The sequence below is a fragment of the Erythrolamprus reginae genome, chromosome 2, assembly GCF_031021105.1.
Source record: "Erythrolamprus reginae isolate rEryReg1 chromosome 2, rEryReg1.hap1, whole genome shotgun sequence".
In the NCBI taxonomy this organism is placed as follows: Eukaryota; Metazoa; Chordata; class Lepidosauria; order Squamata; family Dipsadidae; genus Erythrolamprus; species Erythrolamprus reginae.
In genome coordinates, this window is record NC_091951.1 from 47216298 (window position 1) to 47240266 (window position 23969).

General features: G+C 42.5%; 1 pseudogene; it reads right to left on the reverse strand.

The window, feature by feature from the left end:
* Positions 1-23969, reverse strand: part of LOC139159397 (zinc finger protein 729-like) — a 47779-nt pseudogene that overhangs the window by 7895 nt on the left and 15915 nt on the right.

Genomic DNA, 23969 nt, shown 5'->3' on the forward strand with positions numbered 1-23969 from the left:
GGTCAGTAAATCCGAGTCTGACCAAAAACTACTAAGAGCCTACATTAGGACTTATCTAGTGGTGACAAGGGCGGCAAAATGTGTATATTTTTCTGCTCTTATTGCATCCACAGATTCTCACCTGGCCGCCTGTTTAGGGTGACCCGCTCCCTTCTTGATGTGGAGACAGCGGAAAACCCCTTGCAGGGCAGAGCCGAAGAATTTTTTCTGTTTCTGACCGACAAAATCACTCACATTCGGGTGGACCTGGATTGCAATTGGGCAATATCAAGCAAGGTGACTGGATGACTGGGGAAGCCTTAGTCCCATTGTGGGGGATGAGATTGACACTGTGAAGTGGACAAGGCCATAGAAGCCATGAGTGCCTCCACTTGTTCATTGGACCCCTGCCCAATGCCTGAACACATTAACAAACCATGAAAGTTCACATAAAATGAAAGCCAATGAAGTGAGTCTTGCTTAGGATGTTCCATTTCCCTTTCTTCAGAGCTTGCTTTTTTAGAGTCAAATTACATTATTATAAGCAGGCAGGTTCACAAAAAGGTTGGCTTAAGCCCAAAGAGAAACTATGGGTGGTGAGTTTGAGTGAAACACAAGGGTTGATGTAAAGTAAATTAAGATTATTTCCTGGTTCCTTTACTCACTGTTGGAAACAATAACAAATTATAATAATAAAAACAACAACAACAACAGAGTTGGAAGGCACCTTGAAGGTCTTCTAGTCCAACTTCCTGCTTGGGTAGGAGACCCTACAATACTTCAGACAAATGGCAATTCAATCTCTTCTTTAAAATGTCCTGTGTTGGAGCATTCACAACCTCTGGAGGCAAATTGTTTCATTGATCAATTGTTCTAACCCCAGGAATTTTCTCCTTAGTTCCTTCCAAGTTGCTTCTCTCCTTAATATTCTTCTGGATTCAGTTCCAAGTGGGGAAAAAGATACTGGAATCATGGAGGTTGCTTGGAAAGGAGGTTTAATGGTGGACAGGAACACATGGCACAGGTGCACATGTCATGAGCTCCTGTGTACAAAAGGTGGATCACATGTTTCCAGATGTTAGATCCAGAGGGGGGGGAGAGAAATTCTGGAAAGTTCTTTGTTTTATGTTCTATGAGGCCCTGTCCTGAGGCCCTCCTGCTTCTGTGCAAGAAATGCACTGATTGGCTGTCGGATTCCCATGGTGCCATGCAAGGGCAACATTGTAGGCTGTGTTTTTGAGTTTGGGTTTGGCTGGCCCTTTGCTGGGTGATGGTAGAATGAAAGCTCTTTGGGCAATTCCTCATATGGCTCTGTCAGGAGGAGGTTTGTTATGTAGAATAGATTAGTCCATCTTTTAACAAAGGTGAGCTGGGCCATTCCTTGACGGGCACATTGACAAAGGTGGGGGCTACTAAGAGTGGGTCTTTTTCCTTGCGTAAAATCATGTTTCCGGTGATATGCGATATAATCTGCTTTTAAAATATTTCCTAGGATATTTCATTTTTTCTAGGAGACGGGTGGGGGTTAACTTCCTACACCTTGCTAAGACAAATTGAACTGCAGAGGACAGAGGACCTATTTTTAATACCATCCAGCACATAGTAAGAATGCAGGCACAATCTTCTGCATCTCCTTCTTTGTAAAACTTTTCTTCTTTCCTGCTTGTGATGCAAGTTCACCCTCTCCCCCTACCGAGCTTTTCCTAGGAAACGGGGCATGATTGCCTCCCCGAAATACTCTCCTTCTTCCTGGGGATATGGATTACTTTCTGGGGACAACACAACTGGAGACCAAACAGCTTGTCTGGCAGTCTGCTTTCCCTCCCACACCGCCTGTTACGAGCATAGAATGGCGGACAGAGGCACATGGGATCTGGGCTCCCCCACTCTCGGGACATAGAAGACTGAACCTGGATGAGGGCATATATATTATGTTGTAAGCCGGCCCGAGTCTTCGATGAGGGGCGGCATAATAATCCAAATAATAAATAAATTAAATAAATAAATAAAAAACATCAATAAATATATCTTACGTGTTCTGCGTGAAAATCTCCTGCCTTCCTGTGAATGGGAAAACATCCACCAATTACCCAGGACCACAGCCGGGTCTCTTCTATTCAAGACTAAACTCAAAGGGTTAAACAGAGAGAGTGCGGAGTCCTAGAGAGGCAAGATTAAGCATGTCACTCCCTTCTCACCCTCCTCTAGAATCCACCTGTGGCCCTCCAGTGGTTTAATGTTGAACTGCATGGATTTTATTTTATTTATTTAGTCAAGCATGTATTAGATTAGATAAATGAGTATAAACATGATTTCAATACATGTACTGAATAGGAATAAAAGGGAACATTAGGACAGGGATGGTAGGCACTCTGCTGCCCTTATGCACCCCTCTTACAGACCTCTTTGGAATGGGGTGAGGTCACCAGTAGACAGTCTAAGATTTTTAAAGTTAGCCACACAGCCAGTTTTGTTTTTGCCCTAAAGAGGGTTTTTTTGGGGGGGGGGGGATGTTGTAGCTTCTTTATTGATATGGGTAATTTGGTTTTCCTGGTTTTGGTGATTATTAGTGGTTTGTATAGTTTAATAATTCTTTTTGACTTCAAGCAAGAAAATGTTATAATGGTCATCAGGGCCGCCATGAGGAATTTTGGGGCTCCATACAGCCTAAGTGTCTCCCCCCCCCCCGCCATTTTAAAACTACTGCCCCCCAAATCCCGTGCCATGCCACCATGGCCACACACCCTGGGCAAGCCCTCCCCCGGCCCTCTGAGGTCAAACACAGCCCTGATGTGGCCCTCAATGAAATTGAGTTTGACACCCCTGGCCTACAGGCTAAATCCTATGAACAAGGGCTAAGAGAAGGAGTATGTTTAGCTCAACAAATAGAAAACTGAGGGGGAATATAATAGTAGTTTCCCAACCCTTAAAGGGCTGCCACAGAGCAGATGGCATCTATTTATTCTCCATGCCACCTGAAGGTAGTACAAGAAGCAATGGGCGGAACCTCACCAAGAAGAAATGCAATCTGGAAATAAGGAAAAACTTGGGACTGGGCGGCATAGAAATAAATAAACAAACAAACAAACAAATAAATAAATCCCTTCTTTTTTATTAAAAGAAATTAACAATTAAAAAAACCCAAAATCCATTACTATTAAAACTAAAACAACCAGCAAAACTATTAATAAAAACAGGTGAGGGCTAGGGGTTTTTCTCTGTTATTATTTAAGTGCTTTTACCATATGCTTTAAATCAAGTCACTTCTCTCTCTGTTTCTCTCTCTTTCCTGTCATTCTCTGCCTCAATCATTTTCTCATTTCTCTTTTTTTCTCCCCTTTTTTCTATCATTTCTCTCTCTCTCTTCCTTCTACTCTTCTCTCTCTCTTTCTTCCTCTCTCACTCTCTTCTTTCCTCTCATCTATTTCTTTCTTTCTCTCTCTTTCTCTATCTTGCTTTCTTCCTCTCTCTCTCTCTTCCTTCCTCTCTCATCTTTTTTTTTCTTTCTCTGTCTCTCTTTCTCTATCTTGCTTTCTTCCTCTCTCACTCTTTCTTCCTCTCTCATCTCTCTTTCTTTCTCTCTCTTTCTCTCTCTTGCTTTCTTCCTCTCTCACGCTCTTCCTTCCTCTCTCATCTTTTCTTTCTTTCTTTCTCTCTCTCTCTCTTTATCTTGCTTTCTTCCTCTCTCATCTCTTTCTTTCTTTCTCTATCTTGCTTTCTTCCTCTCTCTCACCCTCTCTTTCTCTCTCTTTCTCTATCCCCCTCTTGCTCTCTCTTTTTCTCACTCTTTCTCTCTTGTTTTCTTTCTCTCACTCTTTCTCTCTCTTGTTCTCTCTCTCTTGCTCTTTCTCTCCCCCCTCTTTCTCTCTCTCTCTCTTTCTCACTTACTTTGAACGTTCCGGGCTTACTTTAAATGTTCCGGGCGGGCTGGCAGGGGGATGGGGAGAGCGTGCCCGACATTGAAATTCGCCTTTGCCGGCCCCCGCTGTGAGAATGCCTGCCCTGCCTCTCTTGTAGCGGAGGAGAAAGAGAGGTGGATCGGGCGGGGGGCAGCGGCGAGTAGCCAGGGGCGTGAGGGGGCTAGAGGCGCGGGGGGGGGGGCTGGGCACAATGACTGCTGCAGGCGCCAGTGGGCCGTCACACGGTGGCGGGCCAAAACCGCCCCCCCCCCCATTTTTCAATTTGGCCGGGCCCCTGACTCCAGTAGCAATAGTACTGGCCTATCGGCAGCCCTGATGGTCATCGTCAGTGTTCCAGCCAGAAAATAGAGTTTTGCCAATCAAGAGATCAGAGGTCGGTGTCTATGAGATCATAGCTGGCTTTTTTGAAGTTGCAATTGAGTAACCCATCATTATGGTGACTTTTGTAAGGTTGTATATTGAGGCAAAAGTCAATCATGCTGTAGTCACTGTTGGAAAAGGCTTCTATTATTTCTAGTCCATAAACTAAGTTTAAACTGTTACAGGAGATTGAGGCAGTTGTTGTTTTTTCAAAGAAGATTTTTTTTATTTTTTTCTCTCCAATCATTACAGTAAAAATTATAACAACAACATCCACTTGCTTTACAATTTTCAGGAAGTTATGTTACACAAGCCAAATGTTACCACCTTTACTTTTGACATCTGGATAAAAAATAGCTGCTCTGTTTTTTAATGCTATACAGATATACTATTAGCTGAAATCCCATTTAAGCTGTTCCAAATTTTAGTTTCTCCAGTTAAATAGGCTAAAATGTTTCAACTCTCTCCTAACCGCTTCTATATCAATTTTCATGTATAGTCAATACCCTTTACAGATAATTAGCGCCTATTAAAAAAATACCCCTAAAAAAACATTTGAAAACATCTTGTGGTAGCGTAATCAAAGGGGGAAAAACAAATAGTATCACCAAATATTGCCAAATTAATCCAATTACAAACCTAATTATGAATTCCTTTATATAAAAAAATAAAAATAAAAAAGTTTTAAAAAAATAGAATTAAATCTATAAAAAATAAGAAAACAAAGAGATATGAGACAGAAAATAGAAAATTACACTAAGTAGATAAGGTAACTATAGACGTAAAGACACAAACAGGATGAAAAGAAAAAGCAGGAAAAAGAAAGAAAAAGAAAAGCACAGTGCAAGAAGAAAAATAAAAAGAGGAAGAGGAGGAAAGAGCAAAAAAAAGCTTTCCTCTTCTTCTCATTTTACCTCTCCACCTATCTCCTTATAGCATTTTCCAAAATTTGCAAAATTTTAAGGTTATTTTATAAAGAAGAACATACCCAACAGAATCCTCCAACCCAAACAGAGAAAAGAAAAGAAAGAAATTTCCTTTATTTCCGGAGTCAATTTTTAAAATTAACACTGCCTACCCAGCTGAATCATTGTGCCCTAGTCAGTGTTCCCTCTAATTTTTTTTCGGTGTGGGCGGAAAAGTATAGTGTCTGAGCAGCAGTCCCAAAAACACAACTGTTAATAAATCCATGCTTTAAAATCTTCATTTCTTAAATATTTATCATAGTATTATAGTAATCTAATAATACTATGAAAATCTATCTGAACACCAATGCATCAATTAATATATTTCCATATTTACTTTTCTATAATTTCATTACATATTTCCAAGCTCAATTAATTTTCAGGCACTTAGCATTAACTTTCATCAATCGTCTACATTTCCAACTATATTTTAAATTCATAATGCAAACTCATAAAATCATACAGTACATATCATAAACCCCTTGTCATAAACTCCTATGTATCTTCCATTAATTTTACCTATGTAACTCTATATACTGTGTTTCCCCAAAAATAAGACACTGTCTTATATTAATTTTTGCTCCAAAAGTTGTGCTATGTCTTATTTTCGGGGGGGGGGGGGGGTGCCTTATATTTCTCAAATAAGCCAAATTCACAGGCAAAAAAGCTGACCCCCCCCAAAAAAAGTGTACCGTACGGTACACTGATTATGGTACAGTACCTGTCAGTATGGCACCCACACACACAAACAATGGCACTTATATGGTACAACAGTATACTCCCGCTATTGCAGCTTCCGGCCACCAGAGGAATTATAGTCTATGCACTGTAGTGGAGACTGTAATGGCGGTGAGACAGCAGCAGATTGTGTCTGCTGTACTGAACAATACAAAGCGATGGAAGGGGCCAGCAGGGGATGCCACATTATTACGGTACCGCTATGAACAGCTTTGAATGGTACCGTATGTTTTTCCACTGTACCGTATGTAAACTTGACTACGCCTTATTTTCGGAGGGGGTGTGTGTGTGCCTTATATTAGCAAATTCTGCAAAACCTCTGACATGCCTTACTTTCGGGGTACGTCTTATTTTCGGGGAAACAGGGTAGTTCTAAAATTCTAATACAATTTTAAGAATTAATACATCCTAATATTAAACAACATCTAAATATATCTTTTACCATCATTCCATAGTCAATCCATATTTAATAATCAATCATCCCTCCTCAAATTTCTACCACTCTTGCCAAAGGGAAGAAACCATGTTGTTTTTCAGTAGCCTGCGTTTTTCTTTTGATATTTGTTATTTTTCTTTTTAATTATAAGTTACCAAAGGATTTTACGCAGCTGAGAGACATGAAAATTAAAGCATATTAAGAAATTGGGTGTTTTGCTGATCGTAATCTTCAGTAAAGATATTTTGGTTTTTAAAAAACCGACCATATTTTGCCTCAGAGAATTTCAAAATAAAATACTGTGTGTCTGTAACAGTGACCTCAGAAGGAGGCAACTCTGCTAAGTATAAAAATGCCGCTTAAATAGTTGAGTTAGTTTCAAACTAAATTTTGATTTTCTTTCTCTCTCTCTCTCTCCCTTCCTTTCTTTCCTTCTCTCTTCCTTCCACTTTTTTCTTTCTCTCTCTCTCTTCCTTCCCCTCTTCCCTCTTTCCCTCCCTCTCCCTCTCTTTCTCCCTCCCTCCCTTTATATTTCTCCCTTCCTTCCTCTCTTCCTCCCTTTCTCCCTCCCTCTTTCTCCATTTTCTCTCTCTTCCTTCCTTTCCTCACTGCCTCCCTCCCCTCCTTCCTTCCTTCCTCTCCACTTCTCTTTCCCTCCCTCTCTTTCCCTTCTTTTTTCTTTCCTTCTCTCCACTTCTCCGGTGGGCAGTCGGCTTTCTTGACTGGCGCAGGGCTTTCCCGGGCAGCAAGCTTTGCTGGCCAGCACAGGGCTTGAGCCTGGTGCCGAGGGGGAGGGGAGGGGGCCGCCTCTCCCCCACTGCCCAGGAAAGAGGTGCAGGAAAGCAGCACGTTTGAAAAGCGCACCGGTTTCCCAGAAAGCCGGCTTTACTGGCGCAGCTCACCTCACAAGCCTTGATGCTTTGCTGCCCACCACGGTGGCAGGGGAGGAGGCGGAGTTCAGGGCAGAGTAGGCTGAGCCCGGGCCCATCACCCCCAGCTCCAGGGGGCAGCTCGCAGCGCGGTGGCTGGGGAGGAGGCCAATGCCTCCTCCGACGCCACGTGGGTGGGTATCAGAGCTGGGGCAGCCTCGGCTGCTGACCCCAAAGCGGGGAGAAGGTCCTCTGCACGGGAATTCAAAATTCCCGTGCTGAGAAGGAAAAACCAGCACGCTAAAGCACGCTGCACACCTTACAGGGAACACTGGCCCTAGTCTAGCTTTATTGCTGCATACCCAGCAGAATCATCATACCCTAGTCTAAATTGTTGGTCCCAGTGAATAAAAAAGAAAATTCCCCTTCCCTAATCCTGAGCATGCTTATATCCTTTCTAAAATTAATAATATGCTCTTCAAAATTTATAATCCACATTGTCCAAAGTTTAAATACCTAAGGTAATTTCTCCATCATTATTCATAAAAATTTTTTGAAGGGAAGGAAGAAAGCCCTCCAATATCCAGCCAGGATCTAATTATAAATATAACGCTGTATACTCAGCTAATTTTTATGCCCTAGTCTAAGTTTATCACTGCAAACCCAGCAGAATTGTCATGCCCTATTCTACTTAAATTGATCCCAATAGGTAATAGGAAAAGCTTCCCCTTCTTCAATCCATAGTTTTAATAGTTTCAAGACTATAAAGTTGATAACATCTTTTCATTACAAAATAGCTTAAGTAAAAAAACAATTCATTTCTTATCTCAGTAAATTAATTCCATTATTTCATTATTACTTTTGCTTTCAATACTTCTTTTGTGCTACATATATCTTATATCTTGCATCTTATAAAAATCTATTATCTGCCTGAAAAAAGTACACTTAGTTTCTTATATTCGTACCATTGCTTATAGTATTTTCATTCCTCTTTTCCATTCACATGTATATATTCCCATATAATCCTATGATTCTCATAAACCTTGACCACCTTCTTCACTAATAAAAATAATGAATAAAAGGAAATAGAAAGAAAAACAACATCCCTCTCTCTATTCCTTTCCATTCTTAAATAGTTCCAAATTCCAGTATTTCAATATTTATATTTATATTTATTTATATATTTTATATCTTAATCTCTGTTTAAATTTAAATTTTCCCAATTATTATTATTATTATTAATTTTAAGAAAGAATTTCTATAAGTACAAAGTAAAATAAAAGAAAGATTAAATTTCTAATTAATTTATTTTCTAGTCAAACTTCATTGTATCCAACATCATACAGAACAAAAATATCTTTGACTATATTAATTCCCCTTTCCTCAAACCCTATATCTCCAAAATGAAATGCATTCCCTCTAACATTATATCCTTTTAAAAATAATTTTGAACTTATCAAATTTCATATAATCACCATCTTGACGAAAAGAAAAAAAAGGAAAAGCAAGCATTTATATAGTATATTAACCATTCAAAACGCTCTTTCACTCATGATGTTAATATCCTCAAATATCAAGATGTTAATATCCTCAAGTATCATCAAATCCATATCAAGCAAATTTGAAAAAAAAAACCAAGATTTTTTTCTCATAGGTATACCTGCTAATAAGTTTGATAATTTGATATATTTAAGCTTTTAAATGTATAATGTCCCTTAACAAATAGCATGTCCGTGGCTCTAAGAATAACACCTTTTCTTCTTTCTCTTTTCTTCTTTTCCTAGGGTGTTATCATATCTATTGAACATACTGTGAAATGTTACTGTATGCATTTAACATAATGTAAAATGTAAAATAACAAACTCCCGCTTCAGATCTTCTCCGCACAAGTCTCAAAATATGATGTGGTTGTTTGTTCTGTAAAAAGTCCTTATATTGTATGTATGTATGTATGTATGTATGTATGTATTTATTTATTTATTTATTAGATTTGAATGCCGCCCCTCCCCGTAGACTCGGGGTGGCATACAAGCTGTACACAGCTTCTCCTTTGCATATTCAAATCTTCCCACTTCCCACTATGCTTGCTTCTCGAGTCCAGGATGGTGCTTGCTTCTAGAATCTAGGATGGTGAATCAGCTCCAAACAACACGTCAACTCCAAAGCCACACATCCTTTCCTTACACTTAGAAGGGAACAATTTCGGGGAAAAACCCTAACACCATAATCAAAATGAACACCAAATTAGCTTTGATCCAAACTTCATCCTTAACAGCTATGAAGCTCTTCAAGAAGAAGAGAGAAAGTTAAGGCATTTTTGCTGATCTATGCTCTTGCTTTATGCCACCACCACGAGCAGCCGCTGTGATCTATTTCTGGCTTTTTCTGGTCCTGATCGTAACAATTTCGCAACCGAATCCATTTAGCTTCCTTAGCACTCCAAGTCACCAGCACACCGCTTAAGGTTTCTTCATCTCGCTAATGCTTATATTTATCCCTTCCCAGATGTTACCGGCACTGTTCCTCGTAAGCTGCGCGCACCCCAACCCCCCCGTGCACCCTTTTCCAAGGGCGTGCACAGAGCTGCGGCCGCCCCCACCCCCCCTGCACCTCCGGTCCCCTCGCACCCTTGGCTTCTCGCTGCTGCCTGCCTGCCCGATCCGCCTCTCTTTCTCCTCCGCTTCCCGCCTTGGGGCACGGCTCCTCCCGCAACGGGAACGCCCGCCCCGCCACTCTCGCAGCCCCTTCGCCGAGAGCGCTTTCACCCCAGGCTCTCAGCGAGGGGGCTGCAGGAGAGGCAGGGTAGGCGTTCTCACAGCGGAGGCTGGCAAAGGTGATTTTCAATGTCGGGCGCATGGGTGCGCGCACTCCCCACCCCCGTCAGCCCGCTCAGAACATTCAAAATAAGAAAAACCTTCACCGGCAAAGGTTTTTCTTACTTTGAATGTTCTGGGCGGGCTGGCAGGGTGATGGGGAGCCCGCGCACCCGCCCACACGTCTGACATTGAAAATCACCTTCGCCGGCCTCCGCTGTAAGAAGAACGAGAGGGAGTGAGAAAGACAGAGCAAGATAGAAAGTGAGAAAGAGAGAGAGAAAGAGGGGGAAAAGAAAGAGATAGCAAGAGAGAGAGAACAAGAGAAAGAGTGAGAGAAAGAAAACAAGAAAGAGTGAGAGAGAGAAAGCAAGAGAGAGAGAAAGAAAACAAGAGAGAGAAAGTGAGAAAAAGAGAGAAAGAGCAAGAGGGGAAGAGAGAAAGAAAGAAAGAGATGAGAGAGGAAAGAAGAGAGTGAGAGAGAGGAAGAAAGCAAGAGAGAGAGACAGAAAGCAAGAGAGAGAGAGAAGAGTGGAAGGAAGAGAGGGAGAAATGATAGAAAAAAGGGGAGAAAAAAGAAAAATGAGAAAATGATTCAGGCAGAGAATGACAGGAAAGCGAGAGAAACAGAGAGAAGTTACTCTTGATTTAAAGCATATGGTAAAAGCATTTAAATAATAACAGAGAAAAAAAACCCAGCCCTTACCTGTTTTTATTACTAGTTATGTTTTTGGTTTTGCTGTTTGTTTTAGTTTTAATAGTAATGGATTTTGGTTTTTTTAAATTATTAATTTCTTTTAATAAAAAAGAAGGGATTTTTTTCTTATTTATTTATTTGTTTGTTTGTTTGTTTATTTATTTCTATGCTGCCCAGTCCCAAGGGGACTGCCGCTCAGACACTATACTTTTCCACCCACACTGAAAAAAAATTAGAGGGAACATTGGTTACCTGTCTTCTTCAATCGCCTGCATTGCGTTGTCTCCCATGGCTAGTGCCGGCTCAGACATGGCTGCCTGGCTGGCCTTGCACCACCGTTGACGCAAGACCAGGTCGGTTCACCGGAGGGGGTGTTGCTGACCCCCAAACTGGCTCGCAAAAGCATCCCCTGCATCACCTCCTCTTTAGGGAGGATTGGGTTCGGTTCAGGAGAACCGAAACCCCTGGACGATGGGGATCTCGGGGTGCCCTCAAGGGAATGAGGGCACCCCCGTGTTGCCGTGGCCCTTGACTCTCCTCTCCCCCGTAGATTGAGGCAGTTGTTGAGTCTAGTGTTAGATAGTAATTGTTCTATTCCCAGATTAGTAACAGCATTGTATAGGGTTGTATGGATAGTTTCAGCTATACATTCATTTAGGGTCCAATTAGAGTTTATGTATGGTATGCTTGTGTTGTATGTTTTTTAAATGATGGGTTTTTAGATACTTTACTTTAATATTAGGTTTGTTACATTGTATATTGTTATTGTTGTTGTGAGCCGCCCCAAGTCTGCGGAGAGGGGCGGCATACAAATATAATAAATTATTATTATTATTATTATTATTAAATAAGAGGTAGATTGAGGTCACCAAGAAAGATAAGAGGGTATGGGCAAGGAGGCTACCCAGGTTAGTAGTGAAGTTATTTAGTGAAGTAATGATGTTCCTACAGGTGGATTGTATGTACATTGCAGGTACTAATGCAAAGGAAGAATGGTACATTTTGGATGGGGACCAGATGTTTGTCCTGGCCACACTGATCAGGAAGCCTTTTTATTATGTACTGGACAAGCTCTGGGGTAGAAAAGTTCTCACTTTATTGTAGCAATAAAAAACACATAAAAACAAACCCAATGCATGCAGGCTAAAACAAGGAGTGAGTGTAAACCCTCCTACAACTCCTATTATCATTATTCAGCAGCCAATCAGTGAAGTAAGCTTTCCCGCTGTTTTAGAAGGCTACAGCTGTGCTCCCTGCTGTTGCTGGGGACACAACGCCCTTCCCCCTTGGCATGTGCAGATGAACTCATCGAGATACGCTGTACGCCTACGCTGCCCGATTGATCGACGGGGAATCATTGGCTCCTCCTGCAAGGCCGGAGCACTGATATCTGCCAACTCAGTTTCAGGTGGACAACCGTGCTGCCTGAAGCTTCGGGCAGGGAGTCTATTGATGGTGGCACTCCTGGTGTTTGAAATAATCGAGGGCTTCTGGTGGTAACAATACCTTCTAGTCGAGCATCAGATGCAGAATCAATTGGTGGTACCGCTACTGGTGTTTGAAACAATTGTGGGCCTTCAATGGTGACAATTCCCTCTGGTCGAGCCAAGTATGCCCCTTGGTGGCGAGCAGGAAGCTAGTCCACGTGTCTGCGCCCACACCTCCCATCCTCTAACTGGACCCTGTAAAAAACAGGGCCCGTTATTTCATTAATAACTCCTGGTAGCCAACGAGAAGTGCCCCCTGATTCTCAGCAAAGACCTAGTCCCCCACCTGGAACTCTCTATGGTTAAATGACTTCTCCCCAACAGATTCTGGGGCAAATGACGGGTGCAGTCTATCCAAGTGCGTTCTGAGTCCATGCCCCATCAATATTTCAACTGGGCTACAGTTGGATGTGGGACACAGGGTGGTATGTTGACAAAACAAATATTGGGCCACCTTATCATGCCAATTCGCTTTACTCAAACGTACCAAGGCCTCCTTAGCCAATCTCACAGCCCTCTCAACCCTCCCGTTAGTAGCGGGATGCTATGGTGCTACCCTGGCATGGCGAATGCCCCTGGCTGCCAAGTACAATTGAAAGGCAGTGGCAGAAAATTGAGGGCCATTATCACTAACAATGATATCAGGGAGGCCACGAGTTGCAAATATTCTTTGCAATGATCAAATTAAGGCCTCTGTTGTGATGGAATTCATTGTATCAATCTCTACCCCAGCCTGAGAACGCATCTACCAGTACCATGAAGTAGTGCCCATGAAAAGGACCTGTGGAATCCACATGCAATCTGGCCCATGGCCCTCTTGGCAGTCCCCAAACTCTAGGAGTAACAGAAGGTGGAACCGGTCTCAAATCCTGGCACGCTGAACATATAGCAACCCATTCCTGGTTACCAAACATACCTGCGACCTAGTGCTTTCATTCTAACAATATCTGGGTGGCCATTATGTAATAGGCAAAGAACTGCTGTTCTCAAATCTGGGGGTATTACTACACTATAGGAGAGGGATAGATGCCCGAGGAATCCACCACATAACCCAAGAACTCTACCCTGGGTACCCCTATCAGGCATTTGCTTCTTTTCAATTTTAGACCTGCCTGGCATAATCTCAATAGAACAACTTTGGGACGTGATATTAATTCTGAATTAAAAGAGGCTGAAATTAGAATGTTGTCAAAATATGGGATGACTCCAGGCAAGTCTGTGAGCAATCGCTCCATGTTTCGAAATATTTATTACTTAGATTTTATTTATTACTTAGATTTGTATGCCGCCCCTCTCCGAAGACTCGGGGCGGCTCACAACATGTAAAAACAAATCATAAGTAAACAGACAATTTAAAAAATATTTAAATATTTAAAAATAGGCCTGGGGCCACACTTACGCCAAACTGCAGGCAACGGCAACGGAATGCCCCATGATGGGTGACCAATGTTAAAGCATCAGCAGTCCACAGGCAACTGCTCATAAGCCTGCGCCATATCAAGCTTGGCGAATACCTGTCCCCAACCTAGAGAATGAAGCAGTTGTTGCACAATGGGCACCGGATAGGGGTGTGATTGAAAGGCCCTTTTCAACGTACATTTAAAATCTCCACAAATTCTAATAGAACTGTCAGGCCTTATCGGTATTACTATAGGGGTTTCCCAGCGAGAATGGTCAGTAGCTTCTAGTATATCTTGCAAAATGAGCTTATCCAACTCTTCATCAACCAAGGGCCTTAAGGCAAAAGGAATACTTCTAGGTTTAAGATGAATCGTGGCAATCCCCGGGTCCAGGTTCAATGAAATAGGTTTACCCTTATAACACCCCAACCCTTCTGAAAACACATCTGCAAATTCTGTGAATATACATTCAAAGTCGCTAGCGATAGTATTAATACTTGTTACACTTAGGCCTAGCACCCCAAACCAATCAATGCCTAGTAATGAGGGGAGGGGCTTAGCAACTACCACCAAGGGCAACAATCCAGCAAATGATCCCCTAGTCACAGAAAGTTCAACTTTATAGATATGTAATTTCCCTGATTGTCATGTAAAAGTACATTAGAGGGTCTGAGTCTAGATTTTTGAAAAGAGGACAATAGGCGTGATAATGTCGACCAAGAGAAAAGGTTCTTAGATGAGCCAGTGTCAACTTCCATTTCCAATGGTATCCCCTCAATATACACGCAGATGCTGATTTTCTTGTGCCAGAATTCCAGAAATAGAATTCTGTCGTCTTCTCACTTAGGAGGCTCAAAATACAGTAGTACCTCTAGATACGAGCTGCTCTATATACAAGCATTTCGAGATACGAGCTAGGAGTGGAGAGATATTTCTGCTCTACTCCCGAGCTCAAATTCGAGATACGAGCCCCTCCGAGCGCTCACCGCCTGTCCCTGTTAGCGGCCCAGCCACCTTCACCCGCCCGGACAACTGCCAGAGGGGCTCCTCCGGAGGGGCGCACGGGGAAGGGCTTGAGCCGCCACCTTCTCCCTTCCCCGTGGGAGCACCGCACCTCTTGTCTGCCCGGCCCGAGAGGCACGAAACCGACGCTTATGCCGGGCAGCTCGCCTGGAACGCCAGCAATGCCACCGGGCTGATTGCCGAGCGGGGGCGGGGCGCGGGAGGAGGCAGCGCCGCACCGGACCCCTCAGGCCACTCCGTCCGGGATGGGGCTCCTCCGGAGGGGCGCACGGGGAAGGGCTTGAGCCGCCGCCTTCTCCCTTCCCCGTGGGAGTGCCGCACCTCTTGTCTGCCCGGCCCGAGAGGCACGAAACCGCCACTTATGCCGGGCGGCCCGCCTGGAACGCCAGCAATGCCGCCGGGCCGATTGCCGAGCGGGGGCGGGGCGCGGGAGGAGGCAGCGCTGCACCGGACCCCTCAGGCTGCTCCGTCCACGATGGGGCTCCTCCGGAGGGACGCACGGGGGCTGACATAAAGGAGGTGTATGGATTCTCAAATCACCTATCCCAAGTCGAAGGAGAAGGAACTATCTACATCAGTGGTCCCCAAACTACGGCCCGGGGGCCACATGCAGCCCACTGAGGCCATTTATCTGGCCCACGGGTCTTTTTCAAGGGTGCACTGGAAAAGCAGTGAGAACGTCCCCCTCAATCTTATCTCACCTGAGGTAAAGTAAGGCTTGCCGAAAGCCGAGCTGGGCACAACACACACACATACATGCACACACCCGCCTCCTTCTCTTTGAGTTGCTAGCTCCTGTTTTCTGAATGGGGATTGAATGGGAGTCCGGGGTTGGAGGGTGGAGGCTTGTCGGGTGAGTCCTCCGCGGGGAGAGAAGAGGGAGGGTGAAAGAGGGAAAAGAGCAAGAGAGAGGTGGAGAGAAAGAAAGAAAAAGGAAAGAGAAGGGAAAAAGCGAGGGAAAGAGAAGTGGAGAGGAAGGAAGGAGGGGGGATAAAGAGGGAAAGAGAAAGGGAGGGAGGCAGAGAGATAGAAAGAGAGAGTGAGAAAGAGACAGAGAGCAAGAGACAGAAAAAAAGCAAGAGAGAGAGAGAGAGAGAGAGAAATAAGGTATGTGCAGTGTGCATAGGAATCTGTTCATAGGTTTTTTTATAGTTCGGCCCTCCAACAGTCCGAGGGACAGTGAACTGGCCCCCTGTGTAAAATGTTTGGGGACCCCTGATCTACATAGATGAACTGGACCAGATGATTCCACGCGTTCTCTACATTCCAGACGCTGAAAGCAACATACTCAGCCTTCATTGCCTAAACCAAGACTTAGGCTACAAAGCTATGATCCTGAACTATGATATCCACATTATTAGAAATGGAACTGTTGTCGCATATGCCATTCCGATTGGTGGTGTCTTCTACCTGAAGCTACATTTTCGTTCACTGGTAGATGTAAGTATGAGCGTTCCAAACCATGAAAGTGCAGGCCCAGAGAGAAAACCTGCTGCTACTATAAAATCAGAGGCTCATAAAGCCAATGAATCCCAAGGTGTTCCGCATAATGTTGCAAATGCTAAACCTGTACTAACTAATAAACCTTTTCATTCCATGTGCATCCACCATTGGCATCGTCATTTGGGCCATGCTTCATATGATGTCTTATCCAAGATGCCCGAATGCGTAAACGGTTTCAAAGTCAATAGTAATTGTCCCATTTACTTGGACTGTTTTGTTTGTAACAAATCAAAATCAAAAGCTGCGCCCATTGCTAAGCATGCCCTTCGTTTGTTTTCACGCATTTTCGATTTGGTTCATACTGACATTGTCGGTCCATTTTCAGCCTACTAGGGGTAACAATAAGTATTTCTTAACAATTGTTGATAGTTTTTCTAGATATGGTTTTGTATTTCTTATGAAACAGAAATCAGAGACGTTTCAGATCTTTACAGACTTTGCTGCACAGGTCTTCAATCAATTCGGTGTCCGTATCAGAAGAATCCAAAGTGATCGTGGCGGAGAGTTCATGTCTCAGCGATTCCAGAACTGGATGAGATACAAAGGAATATGGCACCAAGCTTTAGCCCCTTACACTCCGCCCACAACGGGATTGTTGAACGACGCCAAGGTGTTTTACAGACTACGTATCGCTGTCTCCTAGAAGACGCTGATCTCGACAATGCCTACTGGGGCGAAGCACTAAGGTATGCAAACTACCTTGTTAATCGTACTTGGAGCAGTGTTTTAAAACAAACTCCGTACTACATGTTTTATGGGAAGAAGCCTGACATTCAAAACCTCCACATTTTTGGCTCGTATACCATGGTTAACATTCCACTGGCCCAGAGAAAGAAGGGCGGTCCAGTGGCAGAAAGACTGAGATTTATAGGTTTTGATGAAAGTTCCAAGTACTACAAATTTACTGACTCTAAGTACAGAGCTGTTATTTCCAATTCAGCCAAATTTGAGGAAGATACAAATTGGTCCAGAATACACAGTAATGATACTTCAGTTTATTTTCCTAAAGATGTTCAAGGTACAGCGCAACCTGATTCTCAGATAGCTGTTCCAGCTGTTCCTGATGTACAGTCTTCACCAGTCGCAGATTATGTTCCTAGCGATGTAAATGAAGACGGAGATGACCAAAATGAATGGACCACGGTTCTAAGACGTTCCAGGAGAACCACAAAAGGAGTTCCTCCTCAGAGATATCAAGCGCAAGTAACTCAAAAATTGTTTCCTGTTATTTGCAACAATGTTTTACTTCCTCCCGATAATTTTTATCAAATAAGACATTTACCTGAACCTGAACAAGAAAAATGGCAAGCTGAACTTCACAGTTTAAAGAAACTTAAGGTGTACAAACATGTTGACCCTCCAGAGGACAAGAGAGTTATTGGTACACGATGGGTCTACAGAATTAAGCAAAAACCAAATGGTGAGGAACTATACAAAGCAAGATTAGTAGCATAAGGCTACTCTCAGATTTTTCCAGATGATTACACCGATACTTATTCACCTACTGTCAGAAATGAAAGTGTCAAAATCGCCTTAACAACTGCCGCTGCCCTGAATTTAGAAGTTTTCCAGTTCGATGTCGAAACTGCCTATCTGAATGCTGATCTAGATGAAGAAATCTACGTGAAAGGCGCACCCGGATTCCAGAACCAAGAAGGACATGTCTGGCGCCTGCAAAAGAGTTTGTACGGATTGAAACAATCTGGTTTAATGTGGCACAGATGTCTCATTGACAAGCTAAATTCGATGGGCTTTATTAAGTCCGATTCTGATCAATGCGTGTTTACAAAAGGGCAAGGTAATGTTTATGAAATTGTTCTAGTTTATGTTGATGATATTGTTTGCATTGGTCCAAATCAACGTATGAGATTTTTGCAAAAGGTTTAGAAAAACACTTTACACTGAAAAGCTTAGGACACATTCATGATTACTTAGGAGTTCAGATTCAGAAAACTCAGAAGGGGTTTAGCCTCTCACAAGCAAACAAGATTGATAAACTTTTGCAACAATGCAACATGGCTGATGCACGCCCATGTCGGTCTCCAATGCAGACAGACTTTTACAAGTTGACATACCAAATCAGTCCTTTGCTTAAGGACCAAACACTTTATCGCTCAGTCATTGGGTCACTGTTATACATTAGCAGTTGGACAAGGCCTGACATTTCACTTAGTGTGAATTTGTTGTCACGACACGTAGGCAATGCAACTACATTTCATTGGATATGCATAAAGAGATTGCTCAGGTACATGAAGCACACGATGAACATGAAGTTGTTCCTGGAACCAGAACACAACAAGTATCCTGAATTGATTTGCTACGCAGATTCCGATTGGGCGAGTGATATTGAAACTCGTCAAAGTACTTCTGGTTTTATAATGTTTTTGAACGGTTGTCCAATTTATTGGAAAGTTAGAAAGCAGAAATTTATTTCTTCTTCTTCCACGGAGTCAGAATATGCTTGTGTTTCTGACTGTTGTAATGATTTAATCAATGTTTCTGCTCTCATTAATAGTATCTGGGCTGATCCAATGAAACCAATTGTTATTATGGAGGACAATACTTCAGTTAAATTCATTGCTGAAGCTGAATATGTGGGAGCCCGTTCACGGCACATCGACTTAAGATATAAGAATGCAAGAAAATATGTGCAACAAGGATTCGTGAAACTACAATATGTGCCTACAAATGAACAGATCGCTGACATGCTGAATAAACCACTGCCAGCCGACCAACACGAATACCTCTCCGAGAAAATGTGCCTTATGTGAACCAATGTCCCTGATGACTACCAAAGAAGGGGTGTCACGCTGAGAATTGCCAGCCACAGAGACATTCAGTAGTTAAAGAGTTAATGTGCGCCTTCCCCCCTTAATCACTCCCACAATTCACATCATATCCTTTTTAATCATATCCGCCTGCTTACGTAGCAAGCACATTCCATTCTATCTCTGTTCTCCTCCCTGCAGCCATGCTTTCGGCTGTTTTACAAGTGTCCCTCGTGGCACAATTTATTTTTCTGTTTATTAAATAAAGAAATGTTTTGTTTTCATTCCTGCTGTCCGAGTCTCCTCATTAATTAAAATCCATCCCTCAACAAGGATGATGGAGTAAAGCTAACACCCTAGAAGATAGGCTGAAGATGCAGATGGCTCTTGACAGCCTGGAGCGCTGGGTTCTATCTAACAAAATGAAATGCAATGCAGAGAAAAGTAAAGTCCTACAGTTAGGTAAAAAAAAAAACCAAAAATATACATATAAACTCTAGGGAATGCTTTGTAACTTGGGGAGGGCGAAACAAGAGCCTACTAGATCCACGAGAAGTTGGGAAAGAGTCCATTCCCGGTGCCAGAGGGCAACTGGGGGGCGGAGGAAGCTGTTTTCACCCTACCCAGGAATTGAAATACTGTATGGGTGTGAGCACTCACGCATGTGCAATAGGGCACAGTCTTTCGGCACCCAAGGAAAAAAAAGGTTCGCCATCACTGAAGTACTGCATCTAGTTTTGGTCACCACACTATAGAAAAGATGTTGAGGCTCTAGAAAAAGTGCAGCAGAGAAGAAGCAGAATGATTAGGAGACTGTTGACTAAAACATATCAAGAATGATTACAGGAACTGGACCTGAAGAGAAGGATGACGGGAGACATGGTAGCAGTGTTCCAATATCTGAGGGGCAGCCACAGACAGGAGGGGGCCAAGCTATTTTCCAAAGCAACTGAAGGCCACAGAAGGGATAATGGATGGAAACTGATTAAGGAGAGATTCAACCTAGAAACTAAAGACATTGGCAACCATCAACCAGTGGAACAGCTTGCTTTCGGAATTTGTGGAAGCTTCATCACTTGAGAATTTCAAGAAGAAATTGAACTGTCATTTGTCAAAGATGGTGTAGGGCAGTGATGGTGAACCATTTTTTCCTTATGCCATGCAATACCTGGGGAGGGCAAAAACAACTTCTCCCCCCCGAGGCCCTCTGTGAGGATCGTTTGATGGAAGTTAAGGCTAGTCTGTTGTTTAAAGCCTTTTCAACACTCCATACATTTATTTGACTTCTCCAGTGTGGATCCTTTGATGGAATGTAAGTTTATGGCTTGTAATGAAGCCCTTCCCACACTCCATGCATTTTTATGGCTTCTCCACTGTGTGGACCCTTTGATGGCGTGTAAGATCATTGCTTGTAATGAAGCCCTTACCACACTCCATGCATTTATATGGCTTCTCCCGCGTGGATCCTTTGATGTGAAGTAAGATTACCAGGGTTTCTGAAGCCCTTCCCACAATCCATGCATTTATATGGTTTCTCCCCTTTGTGGATCCTTTGATGTGAAGCAAGATTACCAAGGTTTCTGAAGCCTTTCCCACACTCCATGCATTTATATGGTTTCTCCCCTATGTGGATCATTTGATGTGAAATACGATTAGCAAGGTTGATGAAGCCCTTCCCACACTCCATGCATTTATATTGTTTCTCCCCTGTGTGAATCTTTTGATGGGATTCCAGTGTACTGCTGGTAATGAAGCTCTTCCTACACTTCATGCATTTATATGGCTTCTCCACTGTGTGGACCCTTTGATGGCGTGTAAGATCACTGCTTCTAATGAAGTCTTTTCCGCACTCCATGCATTTATATGGCTTCTCTCCTGTGTGGATCCTTTGATGGCATGTAAATGAACTGCTTGTAATGAAGTCCTTTCCACACACCATGCATTTATATGGATTCCCTCCTGTGTGGATCCTTTGATGGGACTTAAGTATACTGCTTGTAATGAAGTCCTTTCCACACTCCATGCATTTATATGGCTTCTCCCCTGTGTGGATCCTTTGATGGCGTGTAAGATCACTGCTTTTAATGAAGTCCTTTCCGCACTCCATGCATTTATATGGCTTCTCTCCTGTGTGGATCCTTTGATGGGACGTGAGTATACTGCTTGTAATGAAGTCCTTTCCACACTCCATGCATTTAAATGGCTTCTCCCCTGTGTGTTTCATTTGATGGAGTGAAAGTTCAGAGTTTGTTCTAAAGCTTTTTCCACACTCCATGCATTTATATGGCTTCTCCCCTGTGTGGATCCTTTGATGGCGTGTAAGATCACTGCTTTTAATGAAATCCTTTCCACACTCCATACATTTATATGGCTTCTCCCCTGTGTGTATCATTTGATGTGAAGTAAGATTACCAAGGTTTCTGAAGTCCTTCCCACACTCCATGCATTTATATGGTTTTTCCCCTTTGTGGATCCTTTGATGTGAAGTAAGATTACCAAGATTTTTGAAGTCCTTCCCACACTGCATGCATTTATATTGTTTCTCCCCTGTGTGGATACTTTGATGGGATGTCAGTGTACTGCTTGTAATGAAGCCCTTCCCACACTCCATGCATTTATATGGCTTCTCCCCTGTGTGTATCCTTTGATGGAGTGAAAGGTCAGAGTTTGTTCTAAAGCTTTTTCCACAATCCATGCATTTATATGGTTTCTCCCCTGTGTGGATTCTTTGATGGCGTGTAAGATCACTGCTTTTAATGAAGTCCTTTCCACACTCCATGCATTTATATGGCTTCTCTCCTGTGTGGATCATTTGATGTGAAGTAAGATTACCAAGGTTTCTGAAGCCCTTCCCACACTCCATGCATTTATACGGTTTCTCCCCTTTGTGGATCCTTTGATGTGAAGTAAGATTACCAAGGTTTCTGAAACCCTTCCCACACTCCATGCATTTATATTGTTTCTCCCCTGTGTGGATACTTTGATGGGATGTCAGTGTACTGCTTGTAATGAAGCCCTTCCCACACTCCATGCATTTATATGGCTTCTCCCCTGTGTGTATCCTTTGATGGAGTGAAAGTTCAGAGTTTGTTCTAAAGCTTTTTCCACACTCCATGCATTTATATGGCTTTTCCCCTGTGTGGATCCTTTGATGGCGTGTAAGATCACTGCTTTTAATGAAGTCCTTTCCACACTCCATGCATTTATATGGCTTCTCTCCTGTGTGGATCATTTGATGTGAAGTAAGATTACCAAGGTTTCTGAAGCCCTTCCCACACTCCATGCATTTATATGGTTTCTCCCCTGTGTGGATCCTTTGATGTGAAGTAAGATTACCAAGGTTTCTGAAACCCTTCCCACACTCCATGCATTTATATTTTTTCTCCCCTGTGTGGATCCTTTGATGGGATGTCAGTGTACTGCTTTTAATGAAGTCCTTTCCACACTCCATGCATTTATATGACTTCTCCCCTATATATCTTCTGTTATGGGAAGCAAGATGACCACATTGGTTCTTTCCACACTCCATGTATTTAAATGGCTTCTCTCCTATGTGCTCTCCTTTCTCAGGTATCACTCTTTCTCTAGAAAGAGTTAATGTCCAGCTGTAATTTCTTCCATTGTCTTTACATATGGAGTCTTCTGGGTTTGGCTGTGTTGGATTATATTCATTTACATCTATGTCTTTGAATAGTCCTTCTCCTACCCCAATATATTTTTTCTGTATTTTTCCTAGTTGTTCAAGAAAGCCATGCAACTGAGCATCAACTGAAGATGGGCTTTCCTTATTCAAATTATTTGATGGGTTTTTCTTCTGTTTTTGTTGTTCCATTTGATTTGCAGGTTTTTCTATTCTGTTCCCAAGTCTGTACTTTTGGAATGGTTCATTCGACTCTTTATAGTCTTGCAAATTATAACCTTCAAGGGAAAAGAGGAATAAAAAAGTTAGCAAGGTTAAGAATGAAGGAGAAACATCTAAGAAAGTAATTTTAGAAAACCTAAGATTTATTGGAGGTGGGGCAATTTCAGACGAGCCCTCTCAGTATTAACTTTGAAACTCGTTTTTTCCCTCCTATACACTTTTGGAATGGTTCAATCAACTCTTTATTCTCCTGCCCATTATTACCTCCAAAGGAAAAAAGAAATAAAAATGTTAGCAAGGTTAAGAAAAAAGGTCAATCTTCCAGAAGTCATGTGAATTTCCCTTTGTATATTGTGCCAAACTCTTATATATTGTATATTTGTATACTTATAATGGCATGATATATAAATTATAATATCACTATTCATGAGACGTCAAAGCTTTCAAAAATCTAAAACAAAACTTTCACTTAAGAAGCATTGTAGAAAACCTAAGATTTATTGGAGGTGGGCCAATTTTGGAATAGACCACAGAGAATAACTTTGAAACTCATTTTTTTCTTCCTATATAAACCTACCTTCCATTCGTGTTTTAATTTTTTCCTGCCAAAGGTCACATGATGGAAGAGACAGAGAACTTAAAGAGTTCTTGTATTAACCCTATGCAGCATGTTTGCAATTGAAAAATGGCACCAGATTTCCCTAATTCCAAGACTCAGGATAGAAATGAAATGGAAGCAAAGTCCATTAAGCCAAAAAATTTAATTGAATTGCAATCCTTCATAGTACGGAAGCACCTGGGCCAAAAATTATGAAATCTTTGTAACAGAGTTTAGCATTACCTGAAACCAAGGAATTACTTTATCACTGGCAGGTTTAAAGAGAAATAGAAAATCTCAACAGTTGACAAATGGCACAGGATGCATTTAAGCCAAAAGCCATTGATCTATTTCAATACTGGGAGCAGTAAAATGCATATATTTTCCTTTTCCCTTTTGCCGCACAAATCCCAGCGACCGATTAGGTCCCACAGAGTTGGCCTTCTGCAGGTCCCGTCGACTAAACAATGTCGTTTGGCGGGTCCCAGGGGAAGAGCCTTCTCTGTGGCGGCCCCGACCCTCTGGAACCAACTCCCCCCTGAAATTAGAAC